Below are 16,575 nucleotides of genomic sequence, written 5' to 3'. Positions count from 1 at the left end.
TTCTGGGGCCAGCCTGCCAGGCCCACATGGGCGCCTGGCAGGCTGAGTGCTTGGTCCGGGATCCAAAGATCATCTTAAACCTGGGGAGAATCCCAGAAGACCTACCTGGCCATCACCCAGCCTTGGTCACCCACTTCATCCTGAGACCCTGCTTGTGGGTGATTTGAGGGATACAAGTAATAACAGAATAAGAGTGACCTTTTACTGACTATGTGCTGGGCCCTGAGCTCAGTGCCTATGGGCATTATCTCACTTGACCCTCACAGCAAGCTTATGCAGCAAGTATGATCCTCTACATTTTACAGGTAAGGACAGGGAGGCTCAGAGAACCTAGGTCACCTGGCTAACACCAGACTGGTGGGTGAGTGGCAAAGTTCAGATTCCAGACCAGGTAGGCTGGCTGTCTTTAGGGCCCATGCTATTAAGTAAGCACTGAGCCAAAATGGATCAGATACAGTCCTTATCCTCAAGCAACTGCTGGCGCAGTCAGTTCATTCATAAAGAATTCCTGTGGGCCTCATTGCAGCCTGACAGCAGAGCCCTTTTCTGTTTCTCCAGGTGAAGAAACTGAGGCCTGGACAAAGAGTGAGATTTGCTGAAGGTCAGACCATGGGTCAGTGTCAGAGCTAGGAAGGGAACCAGGCGAGGCCCCGCTCCTGCCCACTCAGCTGCCTCCACCTCCAGCCTGGCTCCTGGATTTCTGTTCCTTTGTGTTCTTGTCTCTGAAAGTGGGACAGACCCCAGCAGCACCCCTGCCTGCCGTCCTCCAGGCCTCCTTGTTTATGTCCATGTTAATGGGCCTTTGCAGGCTGGCCCAGCTGCCGAGTATAAGCCAGCAAGCCACCTGGAGCTGTGTCTGCCACAGAATGTTTACGGTGCACGGAGCCGAAACGAAACAACATCCATCTTGTTGACTGGTCCCAAACACTGCACTCATTCATGGCCAGCCCACTGATGAGGTCCTCACACTTGGCAGTGAGCTGCCATAGCTTACTCGGCAAAACCTGGCAAGAAAGCTGAGAAGAGAGTAGGCAGACGCTGGGGAAATCATGACGAGACGAAGCGGCCCTTTGGCCTGCTGTCTGTTCACCCTGTTCTCTCACTAGATGCGTCATTAGGACAGTACACTGTGACATCAGGCTTGGTCTGAAGGGAAGATGTTGGGGTGCTGAGTTGACACGACAAGCACAGGTCATTGCCAGTCACAGGCTTCAGTGAGGACTGATGACATCATCTATGTAAATGTGAAGTGCTGCATCGTGGAGGCCAGCAGCCCAGCAGCCTGGAGAGAGCCTAGGTTTCACCCCAGACAGACTGAGTCCTGGCATGACCTGCATCGCTCCCCAAATTCAGTTTCCTTACCTCCAGCAGGGTTAGTGATGACCTCTGCCTTGCAGAGCTGATGGGAGAGCATTTGAGATATACTCATAAAGCAAGTTGTCCCTGTAAATGCCCCACATCTTCCAGGATGCTAAGGAGAGCATAATCCTCTTTGGCTGCCTTTAAGTGGTAGAAGTACATGGAGTGACTGTCTAATGGGGACTTCAGCACTCTGGGTCTGGTCTTGACTTGGCCATGGCTGTGTGAACTTGGATAAGCCCCTTGCTCCTTGTGGACTTGGTCTCCCTTTTCCATAAAACAGGAGACTGAGATTAGGTTATCTTTCTAACAGAAATTTTAGCCTGTTGTAGCCCTGACAACTTTTAATAGAATGATGGAGGATCTCTGTGGGGTGTGTGTGGCTCCCCTGGGCCTCTGGGCAGCCCTGGGAGTGGGGCGTGGGGCAGTCACTGTAACCCCCCAGCCAAGGGCTGAAGCCTGAAATCACCAGCCTGGGACTGAATCCCAGGGCTGCTGCTTTCTAGGTGTGTTACTCAGGAGAAGTCATTTCGCCTTCCTAAGCCTCAGTTTCCTCATCAGTAAAATGGGCTAATTGATCTATTTAGCAAGACCATTGAGAGGCTTAGATGAAACACTTAGCACAGTGCTCTGCCCTCTCAGGTACAGATGAAACACTTGCATCACATGATCAGGGCTGCAGGGGAGGGATTCCTGGGTGGCTGGGGGGAGCCAGCCAGGTGGGAGAGTGTGGCAGCATCAGGGAAGGCTTCACAGAGGCAGTGACCACTCTGGAGGGAAGGCAGCTATGCTCCCTCATCCTCTGTTGGGGGGTGGGGGAGACTTTAGTCCTGGCACTGATCCCGGTGGCCTTTTCTCTTTAAGGGTTTGTGTTGCTCACCAGACCGTGGGCTCTGTGGGCAGTGCTGGTTGGTGCTGGTTCATCTCTGCTTTCCAGGGTCCATGCCCACCACAGTGGGAGTTGGAAGGCTGAGTGTGGATAGGTGCTGTCCTTGGCCCATTCCAGAGGAAACCTGGGTTTCTGTAGGAAATGGCAATCCTGTCAAGTACTGAGGAGACCCAAGTGCTCAGGCCTGGGGGATGGAGAGGTCCAGGTCCTATGCAAGACCAGCTCCCCCTGGGTCAATGGGCCTTTTGACAGGGGATTCATGATGGCTTTCTGGGGCTAGAAGAGAACACAGACATTTAGAGGTACTATCAGTCCACTTCCTTTGTTGTATTGCAAAGGAACCTAAGGCCCAGGGGCTGGGGGCAGCCCGAGACCTGTAGTGAGTCTTCAGGGAAGTCTAGGACACTGGGCTCTGCTTCCCCGCCCCAGGGGCCTTGCCTCAGACTCCTCGGACTCCACCTGAAGTGTGAGAAAGGGGGCGGGCACTGAATAGGGGTGCCTCTGGACAAAATGCACACGGCCTCAATTCATGTATTTTGTATGAGAACCTGCCTCCCTCCCCGCAGAGGTGAAATATGACCTCATGCACAGACTCCCTCCTCCTCTGCTGTCCCAGCAGCCAGGACTGTCCCTCAATAGGCTGTCCCTCATCAGCTGTATTTCCCCAGAAACCCTGCCTTGCAGCCTCTGAAGTCAGGGCAGCGTGCTCTTGCATGGGCCTGTGCAGCCCCGAGCAGAGCCCAGCCTGGGCCAGCACCGAGTCTGCACACACACCTCTGCACCCCTCACAGAGGCCTGCTCTTGTTTGGAAAGAAAACACCACTAGGTGCTGCTTCGTGTTCTCTCCAACATGTTTGTGGGAATGTTCATTATGTGTCCATCCCCCACCTCTCCAGGGAAATCAGTAGGTTTTAGCCAGTAAAGCTGTAATGGCTGGAGTGGAGTCTGCTGCCTGGTCCACCCACCCCATGGGCTGCATTTTAGAGAAAATTCTTCTTGTCTTTCTAGGTCAGTCTTTCCTGGTAACAGAGGTTCAAGTGTCATTCAAGGCCTCATTTTATATATACATATATATATATATATATATATATATATGCTTTTTAGCTTGTTCTTCAAACTGCCACTTGATGCACTTACACATGAGCCACACCACGCAGTGTAGGGGAACTCTGAGGGGGGCACACAGGGCTGGGGGTGCACAGAGGAAGTAGTGAGGGTGTGCTGGGTTGGGGAGCAGCAAGGGCAAAGGGGCAGGAATAATGGGGCAGGGTGGGGTGCTATGAGCAGTTGGGCACAGCGGCAGGGGGCCGTGTTTGGGGAAATGGTAGGAGAGGAACAAACAGGAGGAACAGGGTCTTGTTGTTCTGGCTCAGGCATTGAGAGAGTCTCATGGGAGCCCTGGAGGGTTGGGAGCAGAGGGACATGGGTCAGATTTTCACCCTTTGGAAAGATCACCGTGGCTGTTGTGGAGTAGATGGGTTGTGCTCAGGAAGGAGACTGTTGTCCAGGTGAAAGATAGTAGTGGTTTGAATAAAGATGCTGAGGATGGGGAGTCAAAACCTGCCAGGCTGAAAGTGATTAAGGGCAGAAATGGATGAGGGAAATGAAAGCTGAGCTGGGGAACACAGTGGAAGAAGGGGAAGGTTTGGGGTGGGGAAGGAGAAAGGGAGTGGGGAAATGAGCTTGGTCTCAAGGTCTCAACCATCCCACCCTACCTCTGCTGATCAGCTAGTGCCTAGGCCCCCTCTCCGGAGTGCCAAGACTCCCTGAGTCCACCTGGCGCGCCCTGCCTCATCCCATAGCACAGGGCCTGGGCCACGGACTCGGTCCTCCGGGGAGACTGCATGGGAACCATGCGCTTGCCTTCTCATGGGTTCTCCTGGGCTCAGGGCTTTCAGTGTGTCCATGATTCCAGAAGCAGACCCTGGGATTCAAAGACATCAAGATGCGGGCCTGCCTTTGGGGTATCTCAGCACCATAGTGTCAGACACACTTGGCCAAATCCCGGCTCTCCCATACTCACCCCACCATGTGACTTTGGAGGAGACCTGCTTCCCCCATCTGAAAAATGAGGAGTCAGCCTGGGTCAGCAGTTCTCAGCATCACTTCCATTTTCTAACAGGGCCCATTTTGTACTGCCTCCTTTAGGCTCCTAAAGTGAACTTCATGATAATGTCATCTGCCTGCACCATAATTTTTTTAAAATTCCATATAATGTTGCAGTGGTGTTATAAAGAAAAACATGAAAGGCAGGTAACGCATAAGTAATGTGTATATTCCCCACACGAGCGCTCAGGCACAGCTGTGCCAGGAGACAGGGTGAAGCCGTCAGTCGCTTGCACCTGCGTGCAGCATCCCCAGACCTGCCGGCTATAGACCCACAAACTGCACAAGACAGAGGGTGACGTGATTTTGTGACATGGTGAACAACCCTTGGTCAAGTTCCAAACAAAACACAGTACAGTCTCCTCAATTTATGTGGCAGTTACATTCCTGGAAAACTCAATGTATGTTAAAACCATGAAAAAGTACTTTGTGTTTATGTGTAAAATGGGGCTATGTTTTAGGCAGAGATGGCCAGGTTGCTCATTTACAATTCTTTTGGATATCTTGCTAGGTAAGTTAGTGTAGGGCTGACCCACCCTTGGCAGTAAGTGGGCCATTTCCCACTCCTCCCCACCAAACGGCCGTGGCTCCCAGTCATCGCGGCTACCAGGAATCCCCCCAGTGACTTTCAGTGTGCCCTCTGGGGTGGAACCCCCACCCTCAGGGATGCCCTTGTGCCTATTGGTTGAGGGCGCAGACTGGAGCACTGGCTGTAGGTCCTTGGGGCAGGCAGAAGAAGAGAGCAGAAAGCTCTGTGGGATGAGCTGGTCAGGAAGGGCTTCCTGGAGGAGATGCCCTGGTAGCTGAGTGATTTCAGACCTGCGGCCTGGTGGCAGCGGGAGGGTTTCAGAAGTCAAAGAAATTTCTATGACTTCCTCAGTAGGCCTTGCCAGCCTTTCCAGCCATACTGTGAAACACACCATCTTGCCCACAGGGTCCAGGAACTCTAAGCCTCTGTGACAGACAAGGAAGCAGTCCCTCTGCAGGCTCCGTGCTGTATCCCTGGATGTGCCCTGTCCTGGCAGATGAGGCATCTTCCTGCAGGATGCTTGTATTTTCTCAGAACAGCTGATCCTTCTCAGAGAGACCTGAGATGGAGGGAGGGGGTTTTAAGGTGCTGACATCTAGTTCCCCCACCACCCCATCCCCCATCACTGCCTGGAGCTGCGCATTTTCCCCCATTGCTTTTATGTCTTCCTTCTCTTTTTACATATTTTTGAGCATTTGCAGGGAGCATTTAATTAGTTGGGGGGAAAAACAACATGGGCATAGGAGTTACCTAATTAGCTTGATGTAAGGGGAGGGAATTTTTTAAAAGGCTAAACATGAAATAATAAATACATGCCTCACATAAACATTTATGATTCTGTATTTACCAAAAAACCACAGATGGAATATGTTTGTCCTTGAGAAGTTTTCATAGATTTCAACAGCCATTTCCTTTGGATTTCTTGTCATCCCATTACTCTCCTGGCTGTTTTGGGCTTAGATACAAACAAATGGCTTTGGTGACCATCACCACTGCTCCCTGATGATTTGGGCCAGGCAGGGGCTCCCGTGGGGCTCAGCGCACCCAAGGAAGTAGCAAAGCTTTTGGTCAGAGACATGTGGGATTTACAACCTTAGAATCAGAGAATCTCCTTATGTCATATGATATCATAGAATCTTAGAACCATAGTAGCTTAGTTTGTAAAATTACATCATCTCAGAATGAGAGAATCATGGAATTTTAGAATCCCAGATGCATGGAAATTTCTCATCTTAAATTTTGGAATCATGATGGCTCAGTATGATGAAATGCAGAATCTGAGAATTTTAAGGGACAGTGGAATTTATTTACTAGACCACCCGGTCCCTACCTCTGGGAGATATGTAAATATGCTCAGTACACACAGTGCTTTCTTCTGCCAGCCCTTTGGTCCTGCTTTGTGCTGGCCCTTCCCCACTCAACCTGGAATCTCTGTCCCCACTACAGTGGCACCAGCAGCCATTTACACCTGAAGTGGGCATAGCCTTGCTCAGAAGGAGCTGGGAGGAGGAGGAAGAGGAGAGGCTGAGATTGTAGTAGAAGGTGGAGAGGACAGAGGGTCCTACAGACGCACCCTGAGGAGAGAAAGCCTGGGTCCTGAGGACCCTCTGGGCAACACATCCTCCTGTCAGTGCCTTATCTTGTGTGAATGTGCCTGTCTCCCTTAGGGTGGTCCTCTTCTGCAAGTTAAGAGGGGAGTACCCAGGTGCCCCCAGGTGGGCATCTGGGAGTGCCTACAGTCCTGCTGAATTGCTGGTGGTGGGCTGGGGAGGGATGGAGCCTGTTCATAGACCAGTAGGCTGGAGGATGGTCCATGCCAAGTCAGGGAGAGCAGTCTGACTCAACTCCATCTTTGGTCTGTTCTCAAGAATGGATATTGGCACAGTTTTTTAAATTACTAAAACAACATAAAATGTTATGAAATATATAATACAAAGGTATTTTAAAATTATTTTTTAATTTACCTACAGTAAAATTCATTTTGTGTGCATGAACAGCTCTGTAAATTTTGACAAATGCATGGTCGTTACATCAAGAATGTAAATAAATACTTTTTTCATCAGGAATTGGGGCAGTTCCCTGACCCCAAAGAATGGAGATTTATAACACTTCTAAAATAAAGCTACCACTCTCCCTGCATCTACCCTTCGCTTTCTAAAGTCTGTTCTCAACCCAAAACTCAGACATCATTCCACACTTTAAGTCAGGTCTGGTTATTCCTGCTGTCACCCTCCAGTGACTTCTTCCTATACTGGTTTAGAACCCAGATCCTCACTAGACCCACAAGACCCTGCAGGTCACGCCCAGCTTCCTTATCACCTGCCTCTTTTACTGTTGCTTGTTGGTCTCTAGCCACACTTGGCCTTCTTGAGTTGCTGTTCCTAGAGAACACTCCTACCTCAGGACCTTTGTACTTAGTGTTTCCTCTTTGTGAGTGTTCCTTCCCCAGGTGGCCACAAGGCTCCACCTTCCCTTCACTCAAGCCTCTGTGCAGATGCCAGACCCTCAGAGAGACCTGCACTGACTGCCCCATCTCCCTGCACTTTCCAGCTTCTTACCTTTACTTTACTTCATAATATGTACCCTCATCTGATATTATAGTAAATACTTATGCATTTACTTTTGAAATTTTCTTCTTTCTTACCAGAATGTAAATACCATGAAAGTAGAGGTTTTTCTGTCTTGTTCATCCCTGCTTTCCAGATGACTAGCACCTAGAACATTGTAGTTCTAGTGCTTGGTGTGTGGTCCTGGCACACAGTAGAATACAATATACGTGTGTTAAGTGAATAAATGAATTGCTAACATCTGATGTACTAATCTTCCTTTTTTTTTCTTTTACTATTCAGATTATTTACATGTCTATAGAATTTTTTATTCTTCTCCTTTCATTTAATATAATTCCTATAAATATATTCTCTTCTAATTAAAACCTTTAGTAAATCCAGTAAAACCATGGTAAGAAGCCTTGTGATGAGGCAAATTCATATAAAACATGATTCACTGTTGGCAGTTGCATCTGTCCTCTGTCCATCCTCTTCATAAATGTGGCAGTGAGAGTTCTCTTTTCTCTAGAAGTCAAAGGAATTAGTGTGTTTAGGAAATGAGTGCCTCATACCAATTTAAGAGTTTCTCAGTTCCTTGTGTAGTGTGTACTTTGTGATAAATGGGCTGCTTCTGACATACTGAATAAATGAAAATTGTTCCCAAAGATTAATTTGAAAAACCACCAAAAATGTAATTTTTTATTAACTATATATACAACTCTGCACTTTTAAGTAATTGAACTTTTGGACCACACTTATTGCATTGTAATGGGGTTTTGCTGTATCATGTTTAATGCATAAACAAAATTTCTGCGGAACTTCACTATAGTTTACTTAATCACTCTTCTATTATGGGATATACAGGCTATCTTTTATTCCTTTCTACTAGAAATGACCCAGAACTGCTAAATTAACAGATTTTTTAAAAATGAGAATACCCAGAGTTATGGGGATGTAAGGAAACAGGTGCTTCCCTATATTGCTGAGGGTATAAATGACATATTCCTTTGGAGAGCAGTTTGAACTGCAGGCAGCAAAATTCTTAAAAGTTTGCATGTCTTTTGATTTAGAAATCAAATGTCTAAGAATTTATCCTAAGGCTGTAAATATGATGGACATGAAGACAGGTCTAAAAGAATATTCATTATATGATAGTTTCTAGTTTCAAACTTTTCTAAATAACCTTAATCTCAAGAGTAGAGGATAGATTAAATAGAATATGTGCAACCATATAATACAATACTAGTCAGTCATTAAAGTTATTTGTATAAAGGGGATTTTTGCCTCTGGATATACCAAGTAAACTTGTATCAGACCTTTCCTCTGGTTAAAACATAAAAACCAACTGTTTGAAGATGTCAAAGAACTACCAAGACAGCCAGGACTTGAAAGAACAACATTCTGAAGAGAAGAGAAATGCACTGAGGTGAATATGACACACTGTGCCATTTCATCCTTTCAGGTATTGGCCAGTGTGCAAGTGATGTAGGACAAAGATTTAGTGAGCTGAATAGAGCTTTTGGCAGCCTTACTTTGCTGGAGAGACAAAAACTGGAGTTTATGGGTACCGAGATAGGCAGATCTTGAGAAACAAAGAGTCCACGGAGATAGGAAGTGCCAAAAAGCAAGCCTAACAGTGTTACTCTTCTTTCCAAGATATCTGTTGATTTTTACATGGCTAAGCAGCTGAGAAATCAACAGATTGTAGCAGACAAGAGGTTGAGAAGCTAAACAGAGCTCTCAGCAGCCTCAAGTTCTGGGAAGACCAATGCTGAAGTTCAGTGTCAATGAAGGAGGAGGAGCCCTGGCATCCCAAGCTTTCAGGTGGGGCTCCTTAAGGGCAGCATCCCAGGAGAAAGGATGAATAAGAAATAAAATAATCTTTACAAAGCCTGAGGCCTATATTTAAAACAGTTAAGTCCCCAAGTGGATAAAGGCATTTTTTTCCTCTTTTAACTCTCTCTAAAAATAAAAAAAAATCTCTTTGAGGAGAAAGGTAACATCATCTGGAGATTGTACAAATTTCATACACAATGCTGGGCATTTAGTCAAAAATTACCAGGGTTACCAGGAGACAGGACCAAGAAGGGGAACAAACAATAACAACAGACTTATAAGTGGTCCACAGGTTGGGGTTATCAGACACAGGATTTAAAATAACTGTGATTAATATGTTCAAGAAAATAGATTACTAAATGAAGAATTTCAACAGATACCTGAAAGCTATAAAAATTATTCAAATGGAAAATTTTAAACTAAAAAATACAATACATTTAAGAACTCAAAAGGTGATTTTAATAGGTTGGATGCAGTTCAAGAGAAAAATTAACGAATTGGAAAATTGGTTAGTAGATAATCTAGTCTGAAGAATGAAAGTTAAAAAAAGGCTGGAAAATTCAGAAAAGAGCATAAGAGATATACAGCATGTGGTGAAAAGGTCTAATTTACATTGTTGCTCCAGAAATATAGAGGAAGGATGAGAAGCAGAAGTAATGTCTGAAGTGATAATGGCCAGTAATTTTCCAAAAGTGACAGAAGACATTAAGCCATATATTTAAGAAGGCCTATGAACCTTAAGCAAAATAAATCCAAAAAAGATCACACCTAGGCACATCATAGTTAATAGTCAGACTGCTGAAAACTGAACACAAAGGGAAAACCTTAAAAGTAATCAGGGGTGAAGGGTGCAATACAGTATGTTCAAAAAGACTGATAAATGACTTTACAATAAAAATGATGAAATCCGGAAGACAGTGGAATGAATCTGTAACATACTAAAAGAAGGTAACTGCCAGCCTAGAATTCTATATCCAATAAAAATATCCTTCAGAAATAAAGGTGAAAAAAATAACATTTTAAACAAACAAAAGTTTAGAGAATCCCTTGCCAGTAGGCTAACAATGTAAAAAAAAAAATCTTCATGCAGAAGGAAAATGACTCCATAAGGAAGCAGGAGGTAGGGAAAATATTTATATAAATACTGAAAAACATTGATAATATCTGGTGAGGTTTAAAAATATATGTAGAATTAAAATACACAACAATGATAGAGAAAGAGAACAGGGGCGGGAGGGAGAATTTGTGTGTGTATGTGTGAAGCTAGAGTCCTGAGGTTCCTGGCACTTTTCAGGAAGAAATAGATGTACTTATCTATATTGGACTGCAGTAACTCAAGGATAGATGCTATAATTGCTAAGATAACTCCTAATAATAAAAGAACGTGTATTTAGCAAGTCAATAGAAAAAAATGGAATAACAAAAAATGTAATTAATCTGAAAGAAGGCAAGAAAAGAGAGAAAAATAATATAGAGTAGGCAGAACAAATAAAAAACAAATAATAAGGTTAACTACACTAAATGTAAGTGGTGTAAAAGAATTAAATACTCAAAAACAAAGATTGTTAGGGTGGATAAAAATTATTTTATAGAAGAGTATTATATTGATAAAGATAATTTTGGTTGCAAGCAACAGAAAACCCATCAGAGACAGGCTTAAAACACTATAGGAACTTTACTGTTCATGCAAGAGGTTCTTGGTGCCACCAGTGCTGTGGCTTAGAGTCTCTGTTCTGGTTGAGATGCTTTGGTTTATTAACTCTACCCTCCAACTGGAGTGGAGGACATCCTCCCTTGGGTTGACAAGGTGGCTTCTATTAACTCCCAGGACCTCTTGCTTCCTCATTTGCCTGTAGAGGAGAGGCTGCTCTTTCCCCAGTCATCAAACAGAAGTTCCAGGACTCTAATTAAACCAACTTGTATTATTACCTATCTCTGAGCCTGGCACTATGGCACTGTGGCTTGGGGGATGAGATCATGCTGATGAGTTCAACTTCTGCACCTCATCCTGGAGTGGAATTAATAAGAACAACACTGAGAGCACTTAAATGGTGCCTACTCTGTGCCAGATATACTGTTGTAGATACTTTACATGTGATATATGAACCCATTTCAGCTTCATAAATTGTGGCACAGAGAAACTAAGTCACTTGACTTAAACAAGGTCACAGGTCACAGTTACTAAATGGTAAAACTGGGATTCAAACCTAGTTAGGCTGCATAATCTACACTCTTACCTGATATGCTATGTTGTCATTCCTTCTCAAGCACCATAGACAGATAAAGGAAATGTGGGATCCTATTAGGGTGGGAATTAATGCTAGGTGTATAGACTGGATTATTGTGTCCCCCCAAATTCATATGTTGAAGCTCTAACCCCCAATGTGGCTGTATTTTGAGATGGAGCTTCTAAGGAGGTAATTAAAGTTAAATGAGGTCATGAGGGTGAGGCCCTAAGACTGTAAGATTAGCGTCCTTATAAGAAGAAATATCAGAGTGTTCTCTCTCTCTCCCTTTCTCCTTCTCTCTCTCTCTGCATGCACTGCGGAAAGGTCATATGAGAGGCAATGAGAAAGTGGCCGTCTGCAAGCCAGGAAGAGAGCTCTCACCAGGAACCAAATCGACAAGAACCTTGATTTTAGACTTTTATCCTCAAGAAATGTGAGAAAATTAATTTCTGTTGTTTAAGCTACCCAGTCTATGGTATTTTGTTATGGCAGCCCAAGTAGACTAATCTACTGGAAAATAGTCAGGTACATTGACTCTAAATCCCTTAGTGATGTGAAACAATGTCCAGGTCAGCACTGTCTTCCAAAAGAGATGGTTTTGCATCTCAGCCTTACCATTTACCAGCTGCATGAATGGAAGTGCTTTCAGCCTGGCTTGGGGGCCCTCACAGCCTGGGCTCACCCTTCCACCTGGGCGTTACCTTGCACTTCCACAATGCTCGAGCAAGTCACTTACTTTTCCTCTGGCAAATGGCATTAGTAATTCTGTCATGGGAAGAGCTTAGTACTAAGCCTGGCACATAACAGGGGCTCCATAAACTTTAGTATTCATAAGACATTACTAAATGAAGAAAGCAGAGTATAAGAAAATAAGTACATCATCCTGTTTTGCCAAAAAACATGTATCTTCACAGGGAAATACCACAAAGCTTTATGTGCACCATCAGGTATGCTATGGCTCTCTGGGTCATGGCCTTTTAGGTGATCTCTGATGTCTAGTTGGTGCCTAGGTATATCTTCTAATTTTTCTACAACAAAAATGTGCTAATTTGGTAGAAATAAGAGAGTCTAGGGAAAACTTGGCCCATGTATGTGTTTATCTACATACATCTTGCCCATACACATGTAACCAGCCTTGGGTGACTCACTTGCTGGCCCTGGGCTGAGACAGAGCTATGTGCTTCCTCTGGTTTCTTCGAGGTGCCAACCCAAGGTGAGCCTGCTCAGGTTTCACTAGCCCAGGTCCACATTAATCTAGCTAGCTTTAAAAGGGAATTTATAGAGTTTCTGTGATCTGGGGTAAGAGATGATAGGTAGCCATAAGCCTGGCATGAGGCCTTGAGCATCAAGAGCTGTCACTGCAGAGGCCCTGCCAAGGTTACTGGCCTGCTGATGGCTGTGAATGGCCCCACAGTGGCTCCAGGATGAGGGATGAGCAGGTGGGCCTAGGTTAGCCTATCCTGCCTGGTCTGTGGAGACTGGAGAAAAAGCCACCTGTCTGCCTTCCTGCTTTTCCTCTTTTAGAAGCCCCCACTTCGTGCCGTCCACCAGGCCTACAGAGCCCAGGCTCAGACTCAAGACCCTGTTAGCCTGGGGCTGCCCTTTTGTGGCTACTGGTGCTCACTGCCTTGGACAGCAGGCCTCTGTTGCTGGACACAAAGATCACCCCCTGGAGGCTGTGACCATGTCTCCCCTGCCTGTAAAGAAAGCAAATGGAGGGGCCTTTTCTAAGAGGCGAACAGTGCCAGGTACCAAAGTGAACTTGGGACAGCCCTTCCAGCTACCCACCTTCCCAGTGTTTCAAGCGCCTACTGTGGATCTAACCATGTGATAGAATGAGGGGAATATTCTCAGTGTGGAGCCTAGGTGTCTAGAGCACCTGCTCACTGTGTGACTAGGACAAGCCTCTCCCTCATCTGGGCCCTTGTTTTCTGTATGTGAACTAAGTTGGACAAAATCATGTCTCTGGCTGTACTGACGTGCAGTAGCTCTGGGGCTCCACAATCCTTGTCCTGAAGGATTTCACAGATCGTAGGGGAGGCAGAGCTTTAATTGCACTTAAAAACATTAATTATTAACTTGACTTTGTGGTGATGCTGTGGAGATTCAAAGATAAAGTGTCAAGTATTGGGCATGCGCTGGGGGTACAGAAGGTGCACCGTGAACAGCAGCTGTTCACAGGGACTGCTGTGAGCTGAAGTGGGGGAGCTCAGGAAAGGCAGGAGAGACTGGAGAATGTTCTGGAAGGAGGTGCACTTCAGAGGAGCTGAGGGCCCAGAGGGGCTTGGGAATGCCAGGCTGCCCTCACTGGCTGGGAAGCATGTGCGCAGCACAGAGGCAAAGCGTTGTGGGAGTGCAAGGTAACGCCCAGGTAGAAGGGTGAGCCCAGGCTGTGAGGGCCCCCAAGCCAGGCTGAAAGCACTTCCATTCATTGAATGCCCACCAGGGGCTAGTCTTGTGTTCAGTACTTGACCTTGGTTTTCACATCATCAACTCCACTCTGTAAAATTATCTCCATTTTACAGTTACAGGAAGGTATGATAGCTGTAGATTTTGAATCCCTGTCTTTCTAACTGCAAAGCCCTGTTCTAACCATTGTACTAGCTCAGGGGTTGGCAAATTACAGCCCAAGGGCCAGTGAGCTACTTTTCTAAATAAAGTTTTATTGGAACAGAGCCCCACTTATCTATTTAAGTATTGTCTATGGCTACTTTTCATGGTACAAGTTGAGTAGTTGTGGCTGAGGCAACATGGTCCACAAAGCCTAAAATATTTACTGTCTTGCCTTTCAGAAAAGGTTTGCTGACTAGATGGCTAAGTCAGGAGGAACCATTGTAACTCTGAGTCCTACACTTGCTGTGTGAGCTTAAGCAAATTGCTTGCCCCCTCTGAGCCTGCCCAGCCAACTCCTGAGTGATGGTATAAAGTTCATAAGTGATGGCTGCAAAATATTTTATAGACTGTAAAGTGATGTATCCTATCACCAGCCTGGCACTTAATGGTCACTAAAAGTCTGCTTGTTGGCAAGCGAGGAGCAGTCATTGAGTAGGCCTCCCTAGACTCTGATGCTGGCTGTTCCTGGGACTGCAAGTTGATGGCATGTGGGCCCAAGATGCTGAATGCATCATTGTCCCTCTCATGCAGACTTGGCAAGTTTCAGCTTAAATTAAAATTTTTGTGGAGAGTCACCTTATATGTGGTACCACTTTATAGCCAAGTCATTACAGTAATTTGCAAAGCTCTCTCATGTGTAACTGGAGCCGTTTGCTTAGATTTGCTGGCTGTGACCTCATTCAGGCTGCCAGGTCCTGCGTTTGGTGACCTCTGAGCCTTGGGGGTTTGTCCTTCTGAGTCTGGTCTTGGGGTCATCCAAACTGACCTTCCTGGGATAGAATAAAGGCCCTGCCTCCCAGCCCCATCCTTACTTGAGAATAAATAGGACAAGAAATAATTTTCATTATCACCCTCAGGACTTTCCGAGTGCTTACTGTGAGCTAGGTACCATGCCAAGTACACTGCATGCATAATGTCCCTTGTTACTGCAGGCTTGTAAGCAGGTATTAGCACCATTTTACAGATGAGAAAACAGAGACTTGAAGAAGAAACCAAACCAAACTCTTACCTAGCCCCAGGAGTGCCAGTCCAGGCTCTTTTTTATGGGTTTGCTGAGATACCAAGGAGGTCCTTTCCCTTTCTGAGCCCCAGTTTCTTCATCTGTTAATTAAATAGATGGTCAATCAGCTCCAGGCTTGATATTCTATGATTTCTCAGTAACTTGTAAAAATAAAACACAGAACCCCCTTACCTTCCAGGCCTCCAAGAAGCTTAATTTACATGGGGAAAGCCAGGTCCAGGTCTGCTCTTGGCCACCACTGGCACACAGGGAGACATGGCTGCTGGGTACAGCCCCTTCCCAGACACCCTCAGCCTGCCTAGGGCAGTGGGGCCAGAGTACCCCTCATTCTCCTGCCTACCCAGAGAAAGACTTCATCCTTGCTTCCCAGAGATGGAGAGTGAGCAGGGGTGGATCCTGTGACACCTCTGGGGACAGAGAGGCAGGAGGCCAACAGGCAAAAGAGCAGTGGGTGGTCTCCTGGCTGACTTGGACGTATGGTGGGTACTGGCGACAGTGCTCACATTTTTCTGGTGGTGGCAGAATCTCTGGGACACTTATTACAGCCTCTGGTTAATTTTTAGCCTTTGAGAAAGCAGATGGTCCTGGGGTGGCATCTGGTATGGGCTTTGGGAAATCTGGGTTCACACCCCAACTATGCTAGCCATTGCTGTGTGACCTGAGGCAGCCACTGCTAGCTCTGGTGTTCATGTCCCTCTGCCAGATGCCAAGGCTGATGCTTTTGTCCAGGGCGCTTTGAGGGTCACCCAAGATGGGCTTAAATAGACTGGAGTCTTAAGCAGTGCCAACCTGTGACAGAAGGGGCTCTTTCCTTCCACTCTCCTAGAGCCAGACTGCTTATTTGTTGTAGGAAAACTCTTACTGTATCCAGTGGACAAGATACAAACAGGCCCCAGTTTGCAGATTAATGACTGTTTTTTTTCCCCCAGAGAGATGATGTGTTTGCATCTCCCTTGGGTAAACCACTAAACTTCTCTGTGAACTCCTCTGTGGATGGAGTGGCCTAGCCACCTAGCAGAGTTATCCCAAAGACTGAATTTTAGGAGTCATTGTAATGGTTGTACTTGGCTGAAAAGGCTCCCCAACATTATTCTCACTGGAGTCAAAGGTGGGGAATTTTTCTCTGGGTCCCCAGTTCATCAGTTGCCTAAAAGGCAGCAGGACAGAAGTTGGGCTTTGAAGTTGGAGAGATCTGGGTTTGAATTGTGGCCTCACCTCTTACAGACCCCTGAGCCTAATCTCTCCAAACCTCAACTTTTTCTCATATGAAAAATGGCTAGAATTAGTCTGCCTCACAGGATGGACACTTGAAAGAAAAGAATGTGCCTGGCACCTAGGAAGGGCTTGACAAACAAGCTTGATAAGTGCCAGGCTCCCTGGCACCTTCCCAGGGACCTTCTTTCCAGTATTCCATACATGCGCTGAGTGAAGGAGTAACTCCAAGGCCC

The 16,575-nt window shown here is 46.0% G+C and overlaps 1 protein-coding gene across 3 annotated transcripts in view; it reads left to right on the top strand.

Moving 5' to 3' along the window:
- The window catches only part of GLIS1 (GLIS family zinc finger 1), a 233,631-nt gene that overhangs the window by 108,546 nt on the left and 108,510 nt on the right, over positions 1-16,575 (top strand). The window lies entirely within an intron of this gene.

Source organism: Manis javanica, chromosome 4 (assembly GCF_040802235.1).
Source record: "Manis javanica isolate MJ-LG chromosome 4, MJ_LKY, whole genome shotgun sequence".
NCBI classification, from domain to species: Eukaryota; Metazoa; Chordata; class Mammalia; order Pholidota; family Manidae; genus Manis; species Manis javanica.
This window is presented reverse-complemented; position numbering and strand designations above follow the sequence as displayed.